The following is an 11,336-nucleotide window of genomic DNA, read 5'->3' as shown; positions in this document are numbered from 1 at the left end:
GTGACGTTATCCCATCTTCACCTGTCCAGTGTTGTGAGCCTGTGCCTGAAAGAGGAACCCGACGTGGTCTTCTGCTGTTCATCCACCTCAATGTCTGACGTGTTGTGCTTTCTGAGATGCTTTTCTGCTCACCACAATGATACAGAGTGCTTATTGGAGTTACTGTAACCTTTCTGTCAGCTCCAACCATCTCCTCCGACCGTCTCCTCCAGCCGTGTCCTCCGATCGTCTCCTCCGTCCACCTCCTCCGACCATCTCCTCCGACCGTCTCCTCCGGCCGTGTCCTCCGACCGTCTCCTCCGACCGTCTCCTCCGGCCGTGTCCTCCGACCGTCTCCTCCGACCGTCTCCTCCGACTGTCTCCTCTGACCTCTCATCAATAAAGCAGAACTGCCCTCACCGGATGTTTTTTCTTTATTGCACAGAGTCTGTGTGAACTTTACAAACTGTTGTGTGTGAAAACCCCAGGAGATGGTTTTATGTATTGTGATTGGCTGAGTAGATAATTGCATGAATCAGCAGGTGTACAGGTGTTCCTAATGAAGTGCTAAAGTGTAAAGCGATCATTTCCCCAGAATTTCTAGTTTTCTTTTCATTCAGTTCAGTTCTACATTCTTTAATATAAACACTATTATATTATATAAATCCTATAAATAATATAATATCTCCTGGGTTTTTTTCTGATTTGTGATCACACGGTGAGGAATTTATTTATAAACGGTCTGCTGCTGTCTTCACTAATTTATTTATTTTTAAAATCTGGTTTCCTTCCCCAAAAAATAGTGATCTCCCAGCCTGTCAGGTAGTGCTGCACAATTAATCGAATATCGATCGCGATTAGGATTTTGACGGCCCACGATTACATGAAAATGATCGACTGCAATATTAATGTTTAAAGTTCGTCCTCCACTCATAGAAAACTCCGCTGCAGATCAAACCAAGTGCTTCCTACACTTACAGCCAATCACCATAGAGTGGCGCAGGGATGACGTCATTTTGTAATGCCAAAACCCGGAAACAGAGTTAGCATTTGAGTGTTCGAGCTGCCAGCTTTGCTTCGAGCTCCAGTGGGAGGGGAAATCATGACATTAACATGATGCTAAATGACACTACAGAGGTTGCCGGGGACATTAAACATCATCACACTGAACAGGAAAAAACTTTGCAGATAAACTCAGGGCTCTACAGTGCGACCATTTCACTCGCCTTTGTGACTGAAAAGAATTTTGTGCGACTGTGAATAAATATTTATTCACACCGGTGCGAGTGCCCGGTTCAGAGTTGTATAATACAATCGGAATAAAAACTACAGGAAGTCCAAAATGCATCGACACCGCGCAACAGTTACTTTCACACTGCTTTTCATCTCCTCAGTCAACCGAACAAGTGTGTAAATACTGCAGAGAAGCCATTATGATGACGAGTAAAACTGAACATCATCTGCTTCAATTTCCCGATCTCACAAACCGCCATCTTTTACTGATCCCGCAAAATGACCTGAACTTGCAGCTGCTCATATAGACACAGCGGCTTCGCGCGGAGTAAATTAATAATAATGCTAACGCTACAAGGTGGGTTTAATTCAAAATTCTTTATTAAATAATTCCTCACTAATCATAATCTATATAATAACTGTTCAGTCTGTAAACACACAGTACTCTGTCTCTCTCCATTCACTCTTTTCACTAACTCTAACACACAACTCTGTTCACTTCATTTAAACTCAGGGTTGCCAAATATCACCAGAAAAGTAAACTCCAGTTTCCATGTTTTGATTTAATCCCCCAAAACACAACATTATCAGCAGACATGGACACTGTACTGGGGAACCGATCTAAAACTGATAAACAAACAAAAATAAAACTACTAAAATGTAAAGACAGAAAATGTGCTCAGTTATAAATAAATCATTTAATGTAAAAAAAAAATAGATATTATAATAATTATATAAAATATGAATAAAATGAGAAATGAAATAATGTTTAATTACTATGGGTTGCATTTAATATAAATTTGACATTAAGCTTAGTTCGCTATCTCCTTAGAAGTCTATTAGCCTTTTTCCTAATATGGATCATGTTTGTGTTAGTCTACTTTTAATTAGGACTCTATTGTTTAAAAGATATTTAAAAATAAATATTTGATGCTATTATTTTAATTTAATTAACAGTGACCATGAGCAGAGAGCTTACATTTAACTGTTTATGACAGACTTCCTGATTAAAGCTTAAATAAAAAAAGATTGGTATCTGGATCGGTATCGGCTGTAAAAATCCTGATCGGTGCATCAGTAATGAACACCATTAAACTAAAGCGCTTTGCATGTGACGGGTAAATGAACTCACCCAATCACATCCTATATGAGATTATTCAGATAGCTACACAATATACACAGAGCGGTTCGAGAACTGACTCCAGCCCAGAACCATGACAGTGGAAATGTCTAATAGTGTAGCTTTAAATATATTTAAGAGGAGCAGACTTCAAACACTGAACTGTATTTGTTTACAAGGTTGTGAGGGAAATTATTCATTTTTACTTTGTAATAGTTTTGTTCTTGTTCTGTTCATGTGAGGATAACGCCTAAGAAGGCCATGTCATGTCACTGAGATCAGTACAGAATGTTTATCTGCTTACAGAGACACAAACATGTTCTTCTGTTCAAGGTTCGTCTAAACATCTTCTAAGACCCTAAAACAAAGCCTGTTTGAACTGCCTCAAACTGCTTCTTATCGGTACACAGAATTAAGTCATGCTCTGTGTTTCATATATATATATATAGTAGTGGTTCAGCACAAGCACTTCAGAGCGCTCTCATTATTCTATCCTGCTTTATTCTATCCTGTATCAACCATCTTTCTGTAATAAACCTTTTTACCTTCAGAGGACGAGTCAGTGAGTGTTTTCTAATTTCCACGACAATTTGGCGTCTCCTGGCTGGGCTGCGCAAGTCTTTCAGCTTTTCTGGACAACAAGCAAACCGGAGGACGCTCGTGGAAAAGTTTCACCCTGAAGTCCGTGTTGACGCGAAGGCGGGTTTTCCTTTGTTGTGTAGAGCAAAAGACCGATGAAGCCTCACCACTGACTGGTAGGAATCATCACGAATTTAGAATTAGAATTAGAAATTTATGAAGTCATAGTGTATTGCTGTCTCTGTGAAAGGGAGTCAATGATATAAGAAATGCACGTATTACATTGAGAGAAGTATTACATGGAGCAATTTCTTATAAGAAGTTCCAGGAACTTCGCCTCTGTGACGGCAGAGAGACTGGTGTTTCTTAGATCACAGCTTCAAAACTAAGATATATAACGACGGGTGTATATATACAGAGAGAAATAATAAAGGTAAAAATATTTGCTAATGGAAAGAATCCTGTTCGAGCAATAAATAAGTAAAGAGAGTACTTATTAAGAAGCGCAAGTTATTAAGTGGCATGCCCCACTGACTCATTCCATCATATCAGCAGTACATGATACATTTGCCGAATGTCACTATAAAACGATGTACTGTCCTTAACCTTGCTACTCCCCTTCTAACAGAGGGAGATGAGGAACCACATGATTGTGCTGTACTGACTAATGAACTCTGCTCCCCTAGAGTCGACCTGAAGGATGTTCCATCGGAAAACCCAGATCTGATCCTTTTTGTGGATGGGTCTGCATCATGTGACCCAGAGACAGGTAAAAATCGAGTGGGATATGCAGTAGTGACCGCACACGAGACGGTCTGTCAGGAAGTCTCCTCTCAAACCTTTCAGCACAAGCAGCTGAACTGTACGCCCTCATAGACGCATGAAGACATGCTCAGGGACAGTCAGTAAATATCGACACAGACAGTAGATATGCCTTTGGGGTAGTACATGATTTTGGAACAATTTGAAGACACAGGAACTTCCCGATGAGTTCAGGAACACACATAGCCCACCACAAACGAGTCTCTGAGCTGCTGGACGCAGTCCTACTCCCCAAAACTATTGCAGTATGCAAATGTGATGCACACACTAACAAATTAGACCCTGTTTTCCTAGGAAACGCTCGAGCGGACAGTGCAGCAAAGCAAGCAGCTGCATCTATGGTCCCAAAACTCAAAAGAAAATAATCACTCCTTCTTTACAGCTTTCAGACCTCCAAGCACGAGGAAACGCCAGAGGAAAAGGCTGTATGGCGTAAAGTGGGTTGTTTCGTCATTAATGGTGTGTGGCGAGGCCCACAAGGCCGCCCTTGCCTCCCTAAATACATGTTCCCATATTAAGCAAAGTTGACGCATGGGGTAATGATAGCCGCAATAAAGCATTGGTTTATCTAATTACTCTAAAAAATATAGAAATAAATACATTTTGTTTACGATGTCTGCGCAACTCATAATGTGGGTTGAGGTTTGAAGGTAGAGAAGGCCACGTCCCTACGTCCAAACAGGATTCAGACGCGGTAGTGATGATAATCTCCAGTGATAATGGCACACCTTTTGTGAGCCATGCCCTTAAGTAGGTGGGTGAATATTTGGGTATTGAATTAAAGCAGCACTGTGAATATCATCCAGCTAGTGGTGGGGCGGTAGAGAGAGAAAATGGGACACTAAAAAAAAACAGATTGAGCAAATGCTGTTCTGAAGCAGGCTTAGGATTGGCTTATCCCCTTTGGGATACTGTTTGGGAGACCTCCACACACAGGAATTGGACCTGTGACAGCTCCTCTTCCCGACGCTGCAGCATGTGATGATGCAATGTTAAATTACTGGGCAACCCTGTCCTCTGCTCTGCACTCTATCCACAAGCAGGTAAAGGCAGCGCTTCCAGCTCCAGCCCCGGGTCCGCTGCATGATCTGAAGCCCGGAGAGTGGATCATGATCAAGGACTTCCACAGGACCAGGTGGAACAAGCCACGGTGGTCTGGGCCATTCTAGATCCTTTTTGTCACTCACTCCGTGGTAAAGGCCAGCCAGAGAGCCACGTGGATGTGTGCGAGCCACTGCAGGAGAGTGCCAGAGCCGAGCACTGAGCTGGAGAAGACGGGACTTCAACAGGAGGACTAGAAAGTGATTCTCTATCAAGAGGCTTCTAGGAGGACCTACGCTCACGAGTGACAATATATATATACAGTGAGGGAAAAAAGTATTTGATCCCCTGCTGATTTTGTACGTTTGCCCACTGACAAAGAAATGATCAGTCTATAATTTTAATGGTAGATTTATTTGAACAGTGAGAGACAGAATAACAACAAAAAAAATCCAGAAAAACGCATGTCAAAAATGTTATAAATTGATTTGCATTTTAATGAGGGAAATAAGTATTTGACCCCTCTGCAAAACATGACTTAGTACTTGGTGGCAAAACCCTTGTTGGCAATCACAGAGGTCAGACGTTTCTTGTAGTTGGCCACCAGGTTTGCACACATCTCAGGAGGGATTTTGTCCCACTCCTCTTTGCAGATCTTCTCCAAGTCATTAAGGTTTCGAGGCTGACGTTTGGCAACTTGAACCTTCAGCTCCCTCCACAGATTTTCTATGGGATTAAGGTCTGAAGACTGGCTAGGCCACTCCAGGACCTTAATGTGCTTCTTCTTGAGCCACTCCTTTGTTGCCTTGGCCGTGTGTTTTGGGTCATTGTCATGCTGGAATACCCATCCACGACCCATTTTCAATGCCCTGGCTGAGGGAAGGAGGTTCTCACCCAAGATTTGACGGTACATGGCCCCGTCCATCGTCCCTTTGATGCGGTGAAGTTGTCCTGTCCCCTTAGCAGAGAAACACCCCCAAAGCATAATGTTTCCACCTCCATGTTTGACGGTGGGGATGGTGTTCTTGGGGTCATAGGCAGCATTTCTCCTCCTCCAAACACGGCGAGTTGAGTTGATGGCAAAGAGCTCCATTTTGGTCTCATCTGACCACAACACTTTCACCCAGTTGTCCTCTGAATCATTCAGATGTTCACTGGCAAACTTCAGACGGGCATGTATATGTGCTTTCTTGAGCAGGGGGACCTTGCTGGCACTGCAGGATTTCAGTCCTTCACGGCGTAGTGTGTTACCAATTGTTTTCTTGGTGACTATGGTCCCAGCTGCCTTGAGATCATTGACAAGATCCTCCCGTGTAGTTCTGGGCTGATTCCTCACTGTTCTCATGATCATTGCAACTCCACGAGGTGAGATCTTGCATGGAGCCCCAGGCCGAGGGAGATTGACAGTTCTTTTGTGTTTCTTCCATTTGCGAATAATCGCACCAACTGTTGTCACCTTCTCATCAAGCTGCTTGGCAATGGTCTTGTAGCCCATTCCAGACTTGTGTAGGTCTACAATCTTGTCCCTGACATCCTTGGAGAGCTCTTTGGTCTTGGCCATAGTGGCGAGTTTGAAATCTGATTGATTGCTTGCTTCTGTGGACAGGTGTCTTTTATTCAGGTAACAAGCTGAGATTAGGAGCACTCCTTTTAAGAGTGTGCTCCTAATCTCAGCTCGGTACCTGTATAAAAGACACCTGGGAGCCAGAAATCTTTCTGTTTGAGAGGGGGTCAAATACTTATTTCCCTCATTAAAATGCAAATCAATTTATAACATTTTTGACATGCGTTTTTCTGGATATTTTTTGTTGTTATTCTGTCTCTCACTGTTCAAATAAACCTACCATTAAAATTATAGACTGATCATTTCTTTGTCAGTGGGCAAACGTACAAAATCAGCAGGGGATCAAATACTTCTTTCCCTCACTGTACATATACACACCCACACACATGACACACTGCACTCAAACACACATTCTCACACTAGTTCCAAGCTCCAACACAAGACACCAAGTGGTATCTAGTAGCCTGCGAAATCAAGGACATGTAGTTTTTGGAGAAAATGTTGCAATACAGAAACTGTACTCTTAGGAGGACTGAACTTCATTAGTGCGTACTATATAGCAACGTGAACAGGACAGAGGTTAGACGACGTGACTTTGCTACCGCACCTCTTACACCCCAAAGCTCCCTGACCACAGACTACTATTGAAGACTAGACACAAATCATAAGATGGCACATCCACTCACACATACAAACCTATTCCTAATCATACACCCTTCTCCTGGTATAGGTGGTGTCTTTTAGTAAGCCCTGTCACAGAAATAAACTCACAAATCACTGGGACCGTTCCCAACAACACTGGGGGTCCGGGGATAGACCCTTAAGCTGGAAAGATAAACCAAAGTGCGATATTGAAGTTTATTGGGTGGAAGACTTAATGATCAATCACGCCAATCACATCCTTGCAGCAGAAAGAGTGCATGACGCACACACTTTTACCCAAATTTGGTATTTAGCTGATCGTGGTGACGGGACTAAGTGCCTAAGGCGACGTGATTTCTATAGGTCTCACATAAACCCGCAAAGTTCTTTAGTAGACTATTGCTGCAGATTGGACGACAATTAGTAGTTAAAAGCCCGTATGCCAAGATATTGGCCTCCTCTGTAAACCATTCTGTATCGCCTTTCGTCATAAGAATCATTACCATCAGTGCTACCCACACAACGTCACACGTCCCCTCGTCACGCAGACACATAATGGTTATTCTGTCATTGAACACGTGCGGTCTGCGATACGCAACCCTCCACAGACTAGTGAGACGGGCTTGATTGGCTGAACTCAGTACTCGGGGGATGGGGCTCATGGATATTAACCGCCTGTCTACCAATAGGTGCGGTGATTCTTCTTGTCTTGCTCATTTTGCCTTGTATTGTTTCTCTCGTTCGGAGCAGTCTCTCACACTCGTTGAAATCACTAATGACCAAACACTGATGTTGACAAAGACTGATTACGATCCCTATGATGACCAACCTGACTTGTATCCTAAACCTGACTGGGTATCAGATTCTCTCAGCGACACCGACGATGACGACCCATTGACATCCATTTCACGTCTATTGTAAATATTCCTTTCACCATGACGATTCTCATTTCACTCTAAAATAAATTTGCTTGACTACAGGATACTTTATATCTGCAAAACATCCTTAATGCCTTCATTATGTCTGTTTTATGATGAATGCAGTTGAACGGTGAAAGGATGCTGAAGTTCTGATGTATTCACAGCATAGTAATTTCTCTGTTAATTTTAGTTATCATATTTTGTAATGATAAAATGGGGGAATGTGAGGGAAATTACTCATTTTTACATTGTAATAGTTTTGTTCTTGTTCTCTCATGTGAGGATAACGCCTAAGAAGGCCATGTCATATTCATCTGAGATCAGTACAGAATGTTTATCTGCTTACAGAGACACAAACATGTTCTTCTGTTCAAGGTTCATCTAAACATCTTCCAAGATCCTAAAACAAAGCCTGTTTGAACTGCCTCAAACTGCTTCTTATCGGTACACAGAATTAAGTCATGCTCTGCGTTTCATATATATAGTAGTGGTTCAGCACAAGCACTTCAGAGCACTCTCATTATTCTCTCCTGCTTTATTCTATCCTGTATTAACCATCTTTCTGTAATAAACCTTTTTATCTTCAGAGGACGAGTCTGCGAGTGTTGTCTAATTTCCACGACAATTTGGCGTCCCTGTCTGGGCTGCGCGAGTCTTTCAGCTTTTCTGGACAACAAGCAAACCGGAGGACGCTCGTGGAAAAGTTTCACCCTGAAGTCCATGTTGACACGAAGGCGGTTTTTCCTTTGTTGTGTAGAGCGAAACACCGATGCAGCCTGCATCAGACGAGTCTGTGAGCGTTGTCTAATTTCCACAACAAGGTGGAACAGGTTAACGATTATTTTTTTGCATACAGTCTAAAATGAACTGAAAATATTACATTTAGTTTATCAGAAGGTAAATTAATGTGTCATGGCTCACACTATGTTCCTAAATTCTGTCATAATTGACGAGCTCAAGTTTTCTCATGCTACTTGTGTGTTATATTGTGGCATGAGAAAACTTAATAAATGAGAAAGTACAATAAAAATATGCTGTCACTAAAATCAATTAATAATCATGATAAATAATCGAGATCTCAATATTGATCAAAATAATCGGGATTATCATTTTGGCCATAACTGTGCAGCCCTACTGTCAGGGATTAGTGCCGGTTAGGTGTTAGATATCTGATTACATCTGATTATATCGTCCTGTCTCTCAGCGCTAATCATCATCGACTAAAAAAAAATTGTTACACAAATATTTCTTCCTTAATAACAGACCAACTTTTCCACTTTATCCAGATGTAAACATTTCTCTCATACAGGGTTTTATTTTAAGTTTGCATGATTATGCATAAAAAGGGTGCACGGCAAACGTCGATTCTTTACGTCCACACGATGGAAATTTCTAAACTTCACCTGTTTTAAAAAAATCGTAGTTTTCGGTGCGCGTGGAGAAATCGCAGACTGGGAAAAAAAAAACCCTATGTTTTCAGTAATATCTGTGTAAACGTGGGCGGAGCCTCAGAAAAAGTAACGCACACATTATTATTATTATTATTATTATTATTATTATTGGTGATGATTCAAAATTTTGTCCCTGTTTATCCAGCATACTACAGATACACACTACAGTATAATACCAGCTAGAAAAGATAATAACACATTATAACACAAATCTGCTGATGGTTTATAAACTGTACAATACAATACAACTTCATTTAAAATAAATAGTATTATAATGTATAATATGTGTGTATATATATATATATATATATATATATATATATATATATATATATATAATATCAATGTCAGTAAACAAATCTAACATTCAGAGCGTCTATTAAACAGCTAGCTAAATGCTATGTGGGTCATAAAGCACTCATAAAATATACACAATTATAAACACAGTTGATGAAAAAATGTTTTAAAAGCCGTTATGAAGTCACACTCTGACCCAATGTGAGGAGCTAGCAGGTGGATGAAGCTAGGTGGCTAACACCTTCCTGCTAACACGACAGCTTCAACTGCATCCGTGAGCATTCATCACATCTGTTCATTTCATACTGCACTTGAAATACGAATGGATTAAAGACGGTATAAAGATATTTGTGGATCATTAAAAAGGTCCTACCTGAATATTTCGGGCTGGTCGGTTTAGCTGAAGCTGCAGGAAATTTGTGCACAGAGGAGAAGAGAAGGAGACACGAAGGAGACAGTCAGCAGTGTGGAAAGCCAAAGGGTTCACCAACACCAACACGTCCTCTGATATGGAAATCGAAAAGGATCATAAAGTAGCAGGTAATGGGATACATGATACTGAGGAACTAGGGCTTGTTTCATGGTTGCAAAACACACCAGTTTGACAGATGTGTACAACAATCAGCCATAACATTAAATCCACCTGCCTAATATTGTGTACGTCCCCCTATCCTTGTGCCACCAAAACAGCTCTGACCCGTCAACGCATGGACTCCACAAGACCTCTGAAGGTGTGCTGTGGTATCCGGTGCCAAGACGTCAGCAGCAGATCCTTTAAGTCCTGCAAGTTGTGACATGGGGCCTCTGTGGATCGGACTTGTTTGTCCAGAACGTCCCACAGACGCTCGAGCGGATTGAGATCTGGGGAATTCGGAGGTCGAGTCAACACCTTGAACTCTTTGTCATGTTCCTCAAACCGTTCCTGAACAATGCTTGCAGTGTGTCAGGGAGCATTATCCTGAAAGAGGACACTGATATTAGGGAACACCGTTACCATGAAGGGGTGAACTTGGTCTGCAGAAATGTTTAGGTCAGTGGTACATGTCAAAGTAACATCCACATGAATGCAGGACTCAAGGTTTCCCAGCAGAACATTGCCCAGAACATCACACTGCCTCTGCCGGCTCGCTTTCTTCCCATAGTGCATCCTGATTCCATCTCTTCCCCAGGTAAGCGACGCACACACACGCACCCGGCCTCCACATGATGTAAAAGAAACCGTGATTCATCAGACCAGGCCACCTTCATTGCTCCAGTTCTGACTGGCACATCAATGAGCCTTGGGCACCCTTAGGTGACCGCTTCTCCTTCCTTGGACCATTTGTAGTAGGTACTAACCACCGCATCCCGGAAACACCCCAGAAGACCTGCCGTTTTGGAGACGGTCCCCCCCCCCCACACACACACCCCCGACAGGTGTCACTGTAACGAGATACTCAACATTATTCACTTCACCTGTCAGCGGTTTTAATCTTATGACTGATGGGTGTATCACCTTAAGACTAGCGTATAACAGAACACGTGTGACACTTTAAAAGTCTCTGAAACAAAAGAAGAATGTTGGCCAAGAACAAAACAATCCAAAACACAGGCTGAGCTGGAGGAACTGGTAGACCATCTCATCTCCTCATCTCTGGATCACAAACACTTCATCCTATAAAGTGCATAACGTTTAATACATACAATAC

At 42.0% G+C, this 11,336-nt stretch overlaps 1 protein-coding gene across 2 annotated transcripts in view; it reads right to left on the bottom strand.

Annotated features, from left to right (window-relative positions):
* The window catches only part of LOC128616863 (voltage-dependent anion-selective channel protein 2-like), a 16,944-nt gene extending 6,821 nt beyond the window's left edge, over window positions 1-10,123 (bottom strand). Inside the window, exon 1 of one of the 2 annotated variants that reach the window (XM_053639708.1) lies at window positions 10,022-10,123. The gene's annotated coding sequence lies outside the window, so the exon portion shown is untranslated. Of the gene's footprint in view, window positions 1-2,877; window positions 3,119-10,021 lie in introns of those variants that run through there. The other variant, XM_053639707.1, reaches the window with a different exon arrangement.
* Between the last annotated feature and the right edge of the window lie 1,213 nt (window positions 10,124-11,336).

The sequence above is a fragment of the Ictalurus furcatus genome, chromosome 13 (assembly GCF_023375685.1).
Source record: "Ictalurus furcatus strain D&B chromosome 13, Billie_1.0, whole genome shotgun sequence".
NCBI classification, from domain to species: Eukaryota; Metazoa; Chordata; class Actinopteri; order Siluriformes; family Ictaluridae; genus Ictalurus; species Ictalurus furcatus.
This window is presented reverse-complemented; position numbering and strand designations above follow the sequence as displayed.